The sequence below is a fragment of the Ambystoma mexicanum genome, chromosome 1q, assembly GCF_040938575.1.
Source record: "Ambystoma mexicanum isolate Mex_15411 chromosome 1q, UKY_AmexF1_1, whole genome shotgun sequence".
Classification (NCBI taxonomy): domain Eukaryota; kingdom Metazoa; phylum Chordata; class Amphibia; order Caudata; family Ambystomatidae; genus Ambystoma; species Ambystoma mexicanum.
Window position 1 is genome coordinate 1,414,414,506 of NC_090922.1, and position 12,575 is coordinate 1,414,427,080.

Below are 12,575 nucleotides of genomic sequence, written 5' to 3' on the forward strand. Positions count from 1 at the left end.
GAGGCACAGCTAACGATGGTCAGGGCGGAGAAGGGCCATGAGGCGGGCCGAGTGCCTCGAGGCAATCCGCAGGGAGTTGGAGGAGAACATGTCGTCCCTGCGGACCCTCGGGGCCATGGAACAGGACCGCCTCCGGGACATTGAGCAGTAGTTCGATGATGCCCTGGCCCCCAACATCCAGAAGTGAGCCGTTGGTCTAGCCCGCTGCCATTGTATATAGTTAATTAGTGTTAGGTTTTATTTATTTTTTTAAATTTGGGGCGCTTGGACTATGCCCCACTTTTTTGTATATAGTTATTAGTTAGGTGGGTTTTATTGTAGGTTTCATTTACATCGTTGGGATCATGGACCCTGGATTTGCTCTTTGTACATAGTTTGACAGTGGATTTGTGGCCTTCATCTTTTATTATTTTTTCACCATGGAGCAATGGATTTTCACTTTACTTTCCCTTTGGATTTGCTTTGTTGGACGGTGACTTTGGACACAATTTCATTACGGTTATTTTGGATTCCCATTTTCAATTATTTATTATTTTTGTGGACATGCTGCATTTTGATTTTTGTTGCCATTATTGTTTGTTTTGATTTCATTCACTTCATTTACACTGTAATACATTTTTGTTTCTTACTTCAATGTGTGGACTTCTCTCATTGGTTTCATGCCTGCCACAATGTGGGTTTTCACAGTCATGTGTTGCCATTTTGTGGGTCTGACGGACTTGTACTCATGCGCATACTGCTTATTTGTTATCTATCATGTAATGGGTATTTCAATTTTGAATGGATGTAAAGCTTGGTTGGGTGTTTGGACTGAGGTGGCGTGGGGTGTGATTTGGGTGGGCATAGGAGCCTGGGATCTGGATTGTGATGACGTGTTGGCTGGGGGACATGTGTGGGGGCCTGCTGGCAGGTGCTCCGCACTGCTGGGGGGTGGGGGTGCTGGGAGACATGAGTGGGGGCCTGCTGGCAGATGCCCCACAGTGCTGGGGGGTGGGGGTGCTGGGAGACATGAGTTGGACATGAGTGGGGGCCTGGTGGAGGGTGCACCACAGTGGTGGGGGGTGGTGGTGTAGGGGGACATGAGTGGGGGCCTGGTGGAGGGTGCCCCTGACTGGTGGGGGGTGGGGGTGCTGGGAGACATGAGTGGGGGCCTGGTGGAGGGTGCCCTGTACTGCTGGGGGTGGGGGTGCAGGGGGACATGTGTGGGGGCCTGGTGGAGGGTGGCCTGCACTGCTGGGGGATGGGGTTGCAGGGGGACATGAGTGGGGGCCTGGTGGAGGGTGCCCTGTACTGCTGGGGGATGGGGGTGCTGGGAGACATGAGGTGGACATGAGTGGGGCCTGGTGGAGGGTGCACCACAGTGCTGGGGGCTGGGGTTGTAGGGGGACATGAGTGGGGGCCTGGTGGAGGGTGCCCCTGACTGGTGGGGGGTGGGGGTGCTGGGAGACATGAGTGGGGGCCTGGTGGAGGGTGCCTTGCACTGCTGGGGGGTGGGGGTGCAGGGGGACATGCGTTGGTGGGCAGTAGTGCAAGGTGACATGTGGGTTGGCTGGGGGGCATGGGCATGGTGGATGGGCTGCCTGCGGGACATGTGCAGGGTAGTCCCCTGTGGTGTGGGCCGCCTGCAGGGGCCGTGGAGGGTGTAGAGGGAACACCTGGGAGGACCCACATGGGCAATTCACGTGTAGTGCTCCCCGTGCACCCCTGAAATACACGTGCCCTGATGGAATCGCGTGTGTTACTTCCCGCGCACCCCTGATGTACACGTACCCAGGACAATCGCGTGTGAAACTTCCCGAGAACCACTGAAATACACGTTCCCCGCTTGGCGTTTGCTGTTTGGCAGCCCTGTGAACTGGTCCAGGGTTAGCGCAGGCCTTTGCGATGATTTGGAAATTTTGAAGGCTTTTCCTTGCGCGAGGGCGTTCTTGGGTGCGTAACTGGCGCTGCTGCAGGGTCGCTGCGCCACTCTGCGCCACGGCTGGTTTTTGAGGCTAAAATCCATGAATACGCTGTGCGATGAAAAGGATTTTATCGCACGCGGCTGGCGCAGTGTATTGCACTGGGACACTCTACGCCAGCCGCGTGCGCCACTTTTGTGCGAATTTCTATGAATTACCCTGTCAATGTATTATTGACCTTACGATCCAGTGATGACACCAACCATCAGATGTGCACACTAGGCTTAGGTTAAAATGACACATGAAGTGGAAGAACCACCACCATGAGGAAAAGACCATCCCTCCCAAGTAATGGATGTCATACCTTACGGCCCAGAATAAACAAAAGGGCACTGACAATGCCTGCCAACTGTAAAATGCTGGTGTATCCATAGATTTCCTGAAGATTAGCTAAGTCCAAAAGGGCTAGAAAGAAAAAGAAATTAGAAGAGAGAAAATTACTATCCAGTTGGAATGCACCTACGAGTATTCCCCCTTATCTCAATGGAGGGGGGTGAAGGGTTTATTTATTTTATTTATATATTTGTAACGCGCCGAAACTCGCATCAGGGCGCGACAAGAACACGAAGATGGAGAAATAGAACGGGACTATACAGAAAAGAGAAACGATGGACTCAATATGTGTCCAGAATTGGATAAGGTGTCAGATTACCTAAAAAGTAATATTTTCAACTTGAGGGTCATGTGAGGTTTAGCAGCATGGTGAATAGAGCTTCCCAACAGACAGATCAAAGCTTCAAAACAGGGCCATCAAATACAGCGGCCAAATGGATACAAAGGGGCTGCAGAAAAGCATTACACGTGGCCACTGCAAACAAGGGAAAAGTGAGTAAAAAAGCGGACAATTATACAGTCGAACTGCATCGCTACTGTGACGTAAGGGGCGATGTTGAAGCTCACCAATATTATGCTGCGTTGATATGAGAAAAATCAGTTAAGGCAAGACGGACACATCCACACATGCTGGCGTTCCGTTGCTGGAAAACGGTGCGATGCAAAGTACATCTAAGGGAACTGACCTAGTCACATGATTGAGTAAAATGTTTTGACCACACACTGAGGAAAGATGTTGGAGTGGAGAAACTACAAGTGATGAAGGAGCCCCTAACAAAAACAGCAGCCCCAGAAGGTAAGAGAGACACTCTTTCTGGCCCTGTATCTGTAACTAATGTAAGGAAGGCATGGTATCAAAGTAAAACAGGCACAAGTGATCACAGTTCAAGGGGGTTTATTGAACTTTTATCAGGGTCGCGAAAAAGCCAATCTAAACCTAAATCTAAGATGGGAGCAAGCTACGACCATCACATAATAATAATACAGTCCTAAAGGCCTATACTAAAATAAACGATTGCCAATCCTTACCGCTATGCTACAAAATAGTGTGGGATAGTGTTCACAAAAGAAAGAAGTGTTCACAAAAAGATAAGTCAGGATGCTTAGGCACGGGACAAGGAGGGTCACTCAGCACAGCACACTCTTGAGCTTCTTCGGCACGAGGTCACAGTTCCTTTTACCAACATCAGCGCCTTCTGTGACCAAGTCGCTTTCGTGCTAAGTTTCTTGCTTCAGAGGGCCCGATTCACCATAAACAACAAAGAAACGTTATTGTCCAAATAGGCAAGCCCACCATTTACTCTTCACCCTGGATGACCCTCAGCCAGGGTCAGATGCTCTTTTCACAATTGGGCTCTCTCAGTCTCGGTTGAGACTAACTTTAATTTGCAGGCATCCCTCAATCGGGTTCACATTTGCCACAACAATATCTTTGTGGGTGAGTTTTACTGTTCACCCTGGATCCCCCTCTTTCGGGCTCAGATCCCCTTTTGACAATTAGCCCTCCTCAGCCGGGCTCGGACCAATTTTAGTTCGTAGGCAATCAAAGACTTTCGAATGTGCACGGCTTCCACTTAACCCACTGCAGGACCACTTAGATTTCACCGTTCAATAATCTTTTACACGCGGTGGAGGGGGGGGGATACCAAGCAGAAACGGTTGTGAGCGACAACTCACGTGGCGCCATACCACTCTGTATCTGGTACCTATTTTGGTTTCACAAAATTGAATCGCACACAAGTTCTTTGTTCATACAATGTTGCCACTTGCAACCTTGAGCGTCACACAGTCCGGTCTGTTATCAGTTTCTCCCAACTTACCAGCTGTGCTGAACTTGTTGCCGTTTGCTTTGCTGTCGGAGTCAAGGAAGGTACCACAGTGGCAATTGCTTCTCCCCGCCTTGGCTATCAATGCAGGAGGGCCCTGTGTACTTTTGACACACGCTACAGCGCTTGTAAGCTGTAATTCCTGGTCTTATGTTTCTTTTCCTTGAGGCTTCTAGAAAGTCACGATCGTTTCTTGAAAAGGGCAAGGGTAATTCACTCCTTGTCATACCCTATGGTTTCGCTGCCTTTCTCCTCAGTTTATACTGCCATCCCCGAACAGCTGCTTCCTCGTGCGTTTGACCTTGCTCAGAGTGTGCTTTTGTACTCCGCCTTTTATCCGTGTGGGGAAGTGTGATGAAGTCAGGTGTGTGTAGTTATCAGTAATTGCCTGACTCTGCCTGGCCCTTGTGTTGGGACATGTCAGGTATACGACTCTGGTGTTAGTCCGTTGTCGCTCACGATGTAATGTCCGTGAGAAAGTGTACGTGTCGGAAAAGGGGGGGGGTTGAGTTTCTAGATATCCTAGTAGGATGGGGAAAAGGTGTCATAAGGAAGGGGATACAGCGTCTCAACCTTTGGTGTCCCACCTCCACTCCCCGAAGACCCCCCATCCAGGTGATCCGCCCACACTGGTCCGCCCTCAGGAATTGGATCCAATAGCGATGGCTGTGTTCTGGCCACCTGGATGACAGATCCCCGGGGACTAGCGGGTGAGACACCTTCAGGTTTCTCACATAACCTTCCTCTATGCGATGTAGCCGCATCTGCTTCACAGGGGACCCGGGAAAGGAAATGTACATTCCCCTGATCTTTTCCTTTTCAGTGTTCCACAGTGAAATAGTAGCAATGCAGGTCTAAGAACCATCGCATGACACGAGGGTTGGAGTCTTTTTGTTGGCTAATCCAAACTAGTGGAGAATGGTCCGTGACGAGTGTGAACTCTCTCCCTAAGAGGTAGTATCTAAGGTGGATAATGGCCCACTTGATAACAAGGGCCTCTAATTCCAGCACAGAGTAATTTTTTTCACGTGGGAAAAGTTTGCGACTCATACAAAAGATGGGATGTTCTAATCCATCGCAGACTTGTGATAGGACTGCTCCTAACCCTGTAAGGGAGGCGTCCGTTTGCAATACAAATTCCTTTGAAAAATCTACTACCTTTAGGATTGGGTTCTGGCACATGGTTTGTTTTAAGGTGTTGTAACACATCATCCTCGTCAGTCCAGTGAAGTTCCTGGCGTTCAGCGTTCTTAATTTTATCTGTCAGTCTAGCTGTTTTGTCCAAAAAGTTTGGGATAAACCTACGGTAATACCCTATTAACCCTAGAAAGGCTCTGAGATCTCTTTTAGTTTTAGGTGTAGGGGTATCTAAGATGGCTTTCACTTTCTCATGTTGAGGTTGTACATTACCATTCCCTACAAAGAAGCCGAGGTATTTCACGGCTGACTGGGCCAGTCTGCATTTGGATGGATTAGCAGTTAGACCAGCCTCTCTGAGGACTCTCATAATAGTAAAAAGATGGAAAAGGTGGTACTCCCAGGTCTTACTATAAATGAGGATATCGCCACAGAAATCGGAGTAGGGTTGCAATATGTTGTCCATGAGGCGTTGCAAAGTGGCTGGAGAGCTGTGTAACCCAAAAGGGAGGACTTTGAATTTAAATAGTTCTAGGGGCGTTGAGAACGCTGTCTTTTCCTTATCAGGCCCATATACTGGGACCTGCCAGTACCCTTTTGTTAAGTCTGGGGTGGATAGAAAAGTGGAGGTTCCAAGTTTATCAATTAGGTCATCGATGCGTGGCATGGGATAGGCATTGAAGTCGGAAATGGCATTAACTGGACAGAAATCTATGCAAAACCTCCAGGAATGGTCAGGTTTTGTGACCAATATGATAGGGGAGGACTAGGGGCTGGAAGAAAGCTCGATAATATTTACTCTTAACATCTTATCCACTTCCTCAACCACTATCTCTTTACACGCTTCCGGGAGTCTATACAGTTTTGGATGAACCACTTTTCCCTTAGGTGTTCTAATATAGTGATAGGTGCCTTTTACTCTTCCTGTTTTTTCGGAGAATATATCAAGAAATGATGTGACTACATCTTTTAGATCTCCTTGTTTGTGAACAGATAGCTCTGGAGGAATTAATTCAATGTTGTCTATTTTTCTGGAACCAAACAGGATAGTATTGTGGCATGTGTGGCTGACGGGTTCTACTTCCACCCTTTTAAGAAATGTACATGATATAGATGGACCTTCTGTTTCCTGTCCAGTTGGGCTTCCTTATAAATACAGGTTCCCGTCCGTTCCAATATTTCATATGGCCCGTGCAACTTAGAGACACGCTTGTTTTCCTAGGTGGGCAAGAGGACTAGTACGTCTTGTCCTATGGAAAGCCATCTTAAACTCAACTTCTTGTCGTAAGTGGATTTTTCTTGGATCTGGGATTTTTCCATATGGGTGCAGACTAGATCTCGAACAAGTCTCATATGCTCCTGCAATCTGGTAGAAGTTTGCAAGAGGGGAATGGGTGCTTATTCCCGTTCTTCCCAGGTTTCCCAGAGCATGTCCTGGACATCTCTAGGTCTCTGCCATAAAGTTGTTCAAAAGGAGAGAATCCAGTAGAGGCCTGAGGGGTTTTCCTTACTGCAAATAGTGCCCAGTGGATCATTCGGTCCCAGTCCTTATCTACCAACTTTCTTAGGATCAATTTAAGGGTTTTATTGAATCTTTCTACCAAACTATCTGTTTGGGAATGGTACACAGAACTTTGTAAGGTGGTAATAGGGAGCAGCTCTTTGACTTCAGCGATGAGCTTGCTCATTAAATTTGACCCTTGATCTGTCAGTATTTCCTTAGGAAAGCCAACTCTGGAGAAACACGGTAGGAGGTGTTTGAGAATTTGCTGGGTAGTATTATTCCGCATACGGAATGCCTAGTGGTACCTGGTTGCGTAGTGGACAATCATGAGGACCTATTTGTTGCCTAGTCTAGATGTTTCTAGAGGTCCAATGTTGTCCATCCCGATACTTGAAAAAGGGACTTCTATGATTGGTAAAGGATTCAGAGGGGCAGTTAGTGGGATGTGAGTGCTGTTTTTTTGACATATCTCACACGTCTGAATAAAGGTCTTTATATCAGAGTGGATACCTGGCCAGTAATACTTCCCACTGATATGTGCCTGGGTTTTGAATTGTCCAAAGTGTCCCACGGTTGGATGGGAATGCGCATTCTCTAGTACAACCTTTCGGTGGGTATTAGGGGTTACTAATTTTGTCTTTTCTATGCCTTCTTTAGATGTTTCTTTTCTATATAGCAACCCCTGCTTCAAGAAGAAAGAAGGGCTTCCCTTCTCTATACCTTCTCCTTTGGAAATAGCTTGTAAAAAAGCTTCAGTAAGAGCTGGATCATTTTGCTGGGCGAAGGCTAGGTCGGGATGAATGGTAGGCTCTTCTCCCTTTCTTCCTTCAATGTTAGGTTTATCAGCTTCCCCAAAGCCTAATGTAGCTCTTTCTTTTTTGCCTGGTTCACTTTCTTTAAAATGAGGAAACTGAGCCTTTTCTAGAATTCATTGAGCAATTTGGTCCCCACGATGTACTTCGAATGGGATTTCACCATGATTCTGTAAGAGAACCTTTAGGTCTCCCTGAAGTCTGGACTGATGACGCGTCCTAGCAGGTCTATACCGAACTTCCAAGCTAGGCCAGATTTTGGGTATCAAAATCAAATCTGTAGGAATCATTCCTCTTTTCCCGGGGGGGATAATAGCCTCTCTACTGCTACAGATACCGAAGCCTATTGATTCTTACGTGGCAACAGAGGGGCTGGAAGTTCTATGACTAAGTTTCTAAAATTGTATGGTTCCCTGATTTGTTTCAATTGAGTCACATCCCACAGCTAACACCATATGTATGGAAGGCATGCTATCAAAGTAAGACAGATACAAGTGATCAAAGTGCAAGGGTGTTTATTGAACTTTTATCAGGGGTGTGAAAAATGCCTATCTAAACCTAAATCTAAGATGGGAGCAAGCTACGACCATCGAATAATAATAATACTACAGTCCTAATGGAGTCTAGTCAAATAAAAAGGGCCTGTAGTAAAAAAAAACTATTGCCAATCCTTACTGCTATGCTACAAAATATTGTGGGATAATGTTCACAAAAAGAAAGAAGTGTTCACAAAATAGTAAGTCAGGATGCTTAGGCCGTGGGACTCCCTTCCCCGCGTTTTTAGCACAGGACAAGGCGGGTCACTCAAGCACAGCACACTCTTGAACTTCTTGGGCACAAGGTCACAGTTTCCTTTATCAACATCAGGGCCTTCTGTGCCCAATTCACTTTTGTACAAAGTCTCTTGCTTCAGAAGCCTGATTAACCATAAACAACAAAGAAAAGTTATTTTACAAATAGTCAAGCCAGGCCATTTACCCTTCGCCCTGGATCCCTTTAAGCCGGGCTCAGTTCCTTCTTTCACAATTAGCCTCCCTCAGTCGGGTTCAGACCAACTTGAATTTGCAGGCATCCCTTAGTCAGGTTCACATTTGCCACAACAATATCTTCGCAGGTGAGTTTTACTCTTCACCCTGGATCCCCCTCTTGCGGGTTCAGATAACCTTTTGACAATTAGTCCTCCTCAGCCGGGCTCAGACCAATTTCAGTTCGTAGGCAATCGAAGACTTTTGAATGTGCACAGGCTTCTACTTAACCCGCTGCTGGACCAGTTTGATTTCACTGTTCAATAATCTTTTACACGCTCTGGGAGGGGGAGGGTACCGAACAGAGACCTTTGAGACAGCACCCACCTGGCGCCGGACCACTCTGTATCTGGTACCTATTTTAGTTTAATAAAATTCAATCGCACACAAGTTCTTTGTTCATACAATGTTGCTGCTTGCAACCCTGAGCGTCAAACAGTCCGGTCTGTTATCAGTTTCTCCCGACTCACCAGCTGTGCACAGTGGCAATCGCTTCTCCCCACCTTGGCTATCAATGTGGGAGGGCCTGTGTACCTTTGACACACGCTACACCGCTAATCAGCTGTAATTCCTCGTCTAATGTTTCTTATCCTTTAGGCTTCTAGAAAGTCATGATCCTTTCTTGAAAAGGGCAAGGGTAATTCCCTCCTTGTCGTCCTCTCTGGTCTCGCCGCCTTTCTCCTCGGTTTAAACTGCCATAGCGGAATAGCTGCTTCCTTGTGCATTTGACCTTGCTCAGAGTGTGCTTTTGTGCTCCGCCCTTTATCCGTGTGGGGAAGTGTTATAGAAGTCAGGTGTGTGTAGTTATCAGTAATTGCCTGACTCTGCCTGACCCTTGTGTTGGGACATGTCAGGTATACGGCTCTGGTGTTAGTCTGTTGTTGCTCACTATGAACTGCCTGTGAGAAAGTGTTTGTGTCGGAAAAGGGAAGGGGTTGAGTTTCTAGATATCCTACCTGGTAGGATGGGGAAAAGGTGTAATAAGGAAGGGGATTGCGCATCTGACCCTGCAGTGTCCCACCGCCACTCCCAAAAGATCCCCAATCCAGGTGATCCTCCCGCACTGGTCCACCCCCAGGCACTGGATCCAATAGTGATGGCTGTGTCCTGGCCACCTGGATGACAGATCCTCGGGTACTAGCGTGTGAGACACCTTCAGGTTTCTCACACTACCCCTATTGACACAGGATGTGACGCCTGCCTGTCAAGAAAATTTAAATTTAGACTCTGATGTAAAATATCCATATATTTACATTGGCAAGTGAAATAGATCATTCATTCCTCCGTTGTAAGTATTTAACTGATGGATCCATCTGGCCTCTTTACACAACTATGTGCGTTATGCATTAGGTGAATTCTTAACCATGTCTATGACCCACCACACTAGACCATCTGGTGAATAGGGAAATTCCAAAAAGTCTGAAACTAGGAGGTGCTGTGGTATTCTTACAGTGGATTCTACACTGATGTTTGGATATACACACATGCACTGACTGCATGGTTTTGCCCACTTATCTTTGATGCACTCGATGCAGTAGACCACCTTGGTGGTTTTGCAATTCGTGAAGCTTCTTAGCTGCCATTGTTTGTCTCCAATATTCAAAAAGGTTTTTTTTTTTTTTAAAGTGCAGTTTCCAAAGGGGAAATGTCCAGAAATTGGACGTAAATCCCAACTTAGGACGGTGGAACGAGTTTCTGGGATTTTTGAATGTACCACATCGTCCTTCAAGATTTTGGGTTGTCTGAATGCAAATAAAGGTACCGGCCTGTTGGAGATGCTCAGTTGTATCAGCGGACAAAATGTCTTAATCGATTTTTTAAGAGAAAATGCGCTGGGACTCTGTGTGATCACACACACACACACTAGTTTCTCCTGTTTGACCTGTTTGACCTTCTCTTGGGGCTTAAAGAGAGAATGTGAGATCAGTTTCTTGGGATAACCTCGAGCTTTCAAACGTTCACCCACATTTTTGGCATGGTGGTAGTAAAACTGTCATGGTACAGATTTGACTCAAGCATAGAAACTGACAATAAAGTAGGCTCTCCCTAACACTTCTCGGGTGGAAACTAGCAAAATGCAATGGTGTTCCGGTCTATTGACTTTTTTATAAAGTAAACAGATCAACGCACCTCAATGGTTCTTAATAATCTGGTCCAAGAAATTGATTTTTTCCCTACTTTATTCCGCAGTAAATTGTATGTTCTGATGACACTGATTAATCCAGCCAAAGATTTCACGTAGTGTTTCTTGGGGGCCAGACCAAATGAACACTATGTTGTGTATATAGCGTCGCCAGCTGGAAATCATAGACACAAAGGGGTTAGTCTCAGACAAAACAAATGGTTCCTCCAAAGATGCCATAAACAGTATGGCTAAGGTAGGCGCAAAAGCTGCCCCTATAGCTGTGCCTGGCAATATAACTGATTATTGAACTTGAAAAAGTTATTTTGGAGCGCCGTAGACAACAATTCAATGATGAATTCCATGGGTACACGTTGTTGTAAATTCTCACATGTAAGGTGTTCCCGTACTCATTTTATAACTCCTCTTGCGGAATACTGGTGTGTAACACTTTAATATCCATTGTAATCAGTATATCCTGCTCAGTATTAAAAGGGTGACCTTCAAAAAGCTGAATTACTGAGGTCTTATCCTTAAGATATGTGGGGATACATTGGTTGAGTGGCTGGGCTCGAAAATGGACCCACACCCTGCCGCTATAGGGCAACTAGGGGGTGCAATTGGGTCTTTGTGTATTTCCGTAAAGGTGGTGAGTCAGCATTGCGTTGGTTCGAGCATGCGGTTCAAAGTGGCGTCGAGCGATAAGGCCGATGGATCACCAGGAACGATCAGGCATGGTTTGAAGTGATGAGTACTGTTGGTTCGGGTTGATGAGTGATACAATGATCCAGCAAGTCGAGTCAAGCTGCAATGTGAAGTCCTGCCAGTTTGGTGCTTTGTTCGAAGTTGTTTGCATGGTGCTGTAAGGAACTCATGGTGGCAACAGTACAGACAGACACAAGTGATTTCAGTTTGAGGGTGTTTATTAAACTGTATAAATGGTTTGGAAAAATGTCAATCTAAACCTAAATCTAAGATGGGAGAAAGCTATGACCATCAAATAATAATAAGGCAGTCTTAGTGGCGTCTTGCCAAATAAAAGGGTGTATACTAAAAATATATATATTGCCAATCTTTAAAGCTAACTTCAAAAAGAGTGTGGGATAAGGTTCATAAGAAAAAGAAAAAAGTGTTCCGAGGGAGTGCGGGGGGTCTCCCTTCCCCACGTTTTTAGCACAGGAAAAGGCAGGACTTTTGAGAACAGCACACTCTGACTCTGCCCGACCCTTGTGTTGGGACATGTCAGGTAAACGGCCCGAGTGTTGGTCCGTTGTCTGTCTCGTTGTAGGAAAGTGTTCGTGTTGGAAAAGGGGAAGGCAGAAATTTGGAGTATCCTACGAGGTTGGATGGGGAAAAGGAGTTATATGAAAGGGGTTACCGCGTATCACCCGTCGGTGTCCCGCTGCAACTCCCCGAGGGCCCCTCAACCAGGTGATCCTCCCACACTGGTCCACACCCAGGAATTGGATCCAATAGTGATGCTGTGTCCTGGCCACCTGGATAACAGACACCCGGGACTAGTCAGGGAAACACCTTCAGGTTTCCCACAGTGCGCTGGTGCTGGAGCCCAAAGCAGAAGAAAAGACAGCCTCACCAGCAGAAGGTTACAGTTTATCAGGGCCGTCTGTGGCAATGTCTCTTTCACACAAAGTCTCTTGCCTCAGAGGACCTGATGTGTTACAATCAACAAAAACAAAGGTTCCCTCAATAAATCTTCATGGGGTGGTTACTCTTCGCCTTCGGATCTCCCTCTGCCGGGCTCTGATCTCTCATACAACATGGGCCTCCCTCCGATGGGTTCACGCTTGTCGACTCTATTTTCACTTTGTTTTATCGATATGTGATATTCACTCTC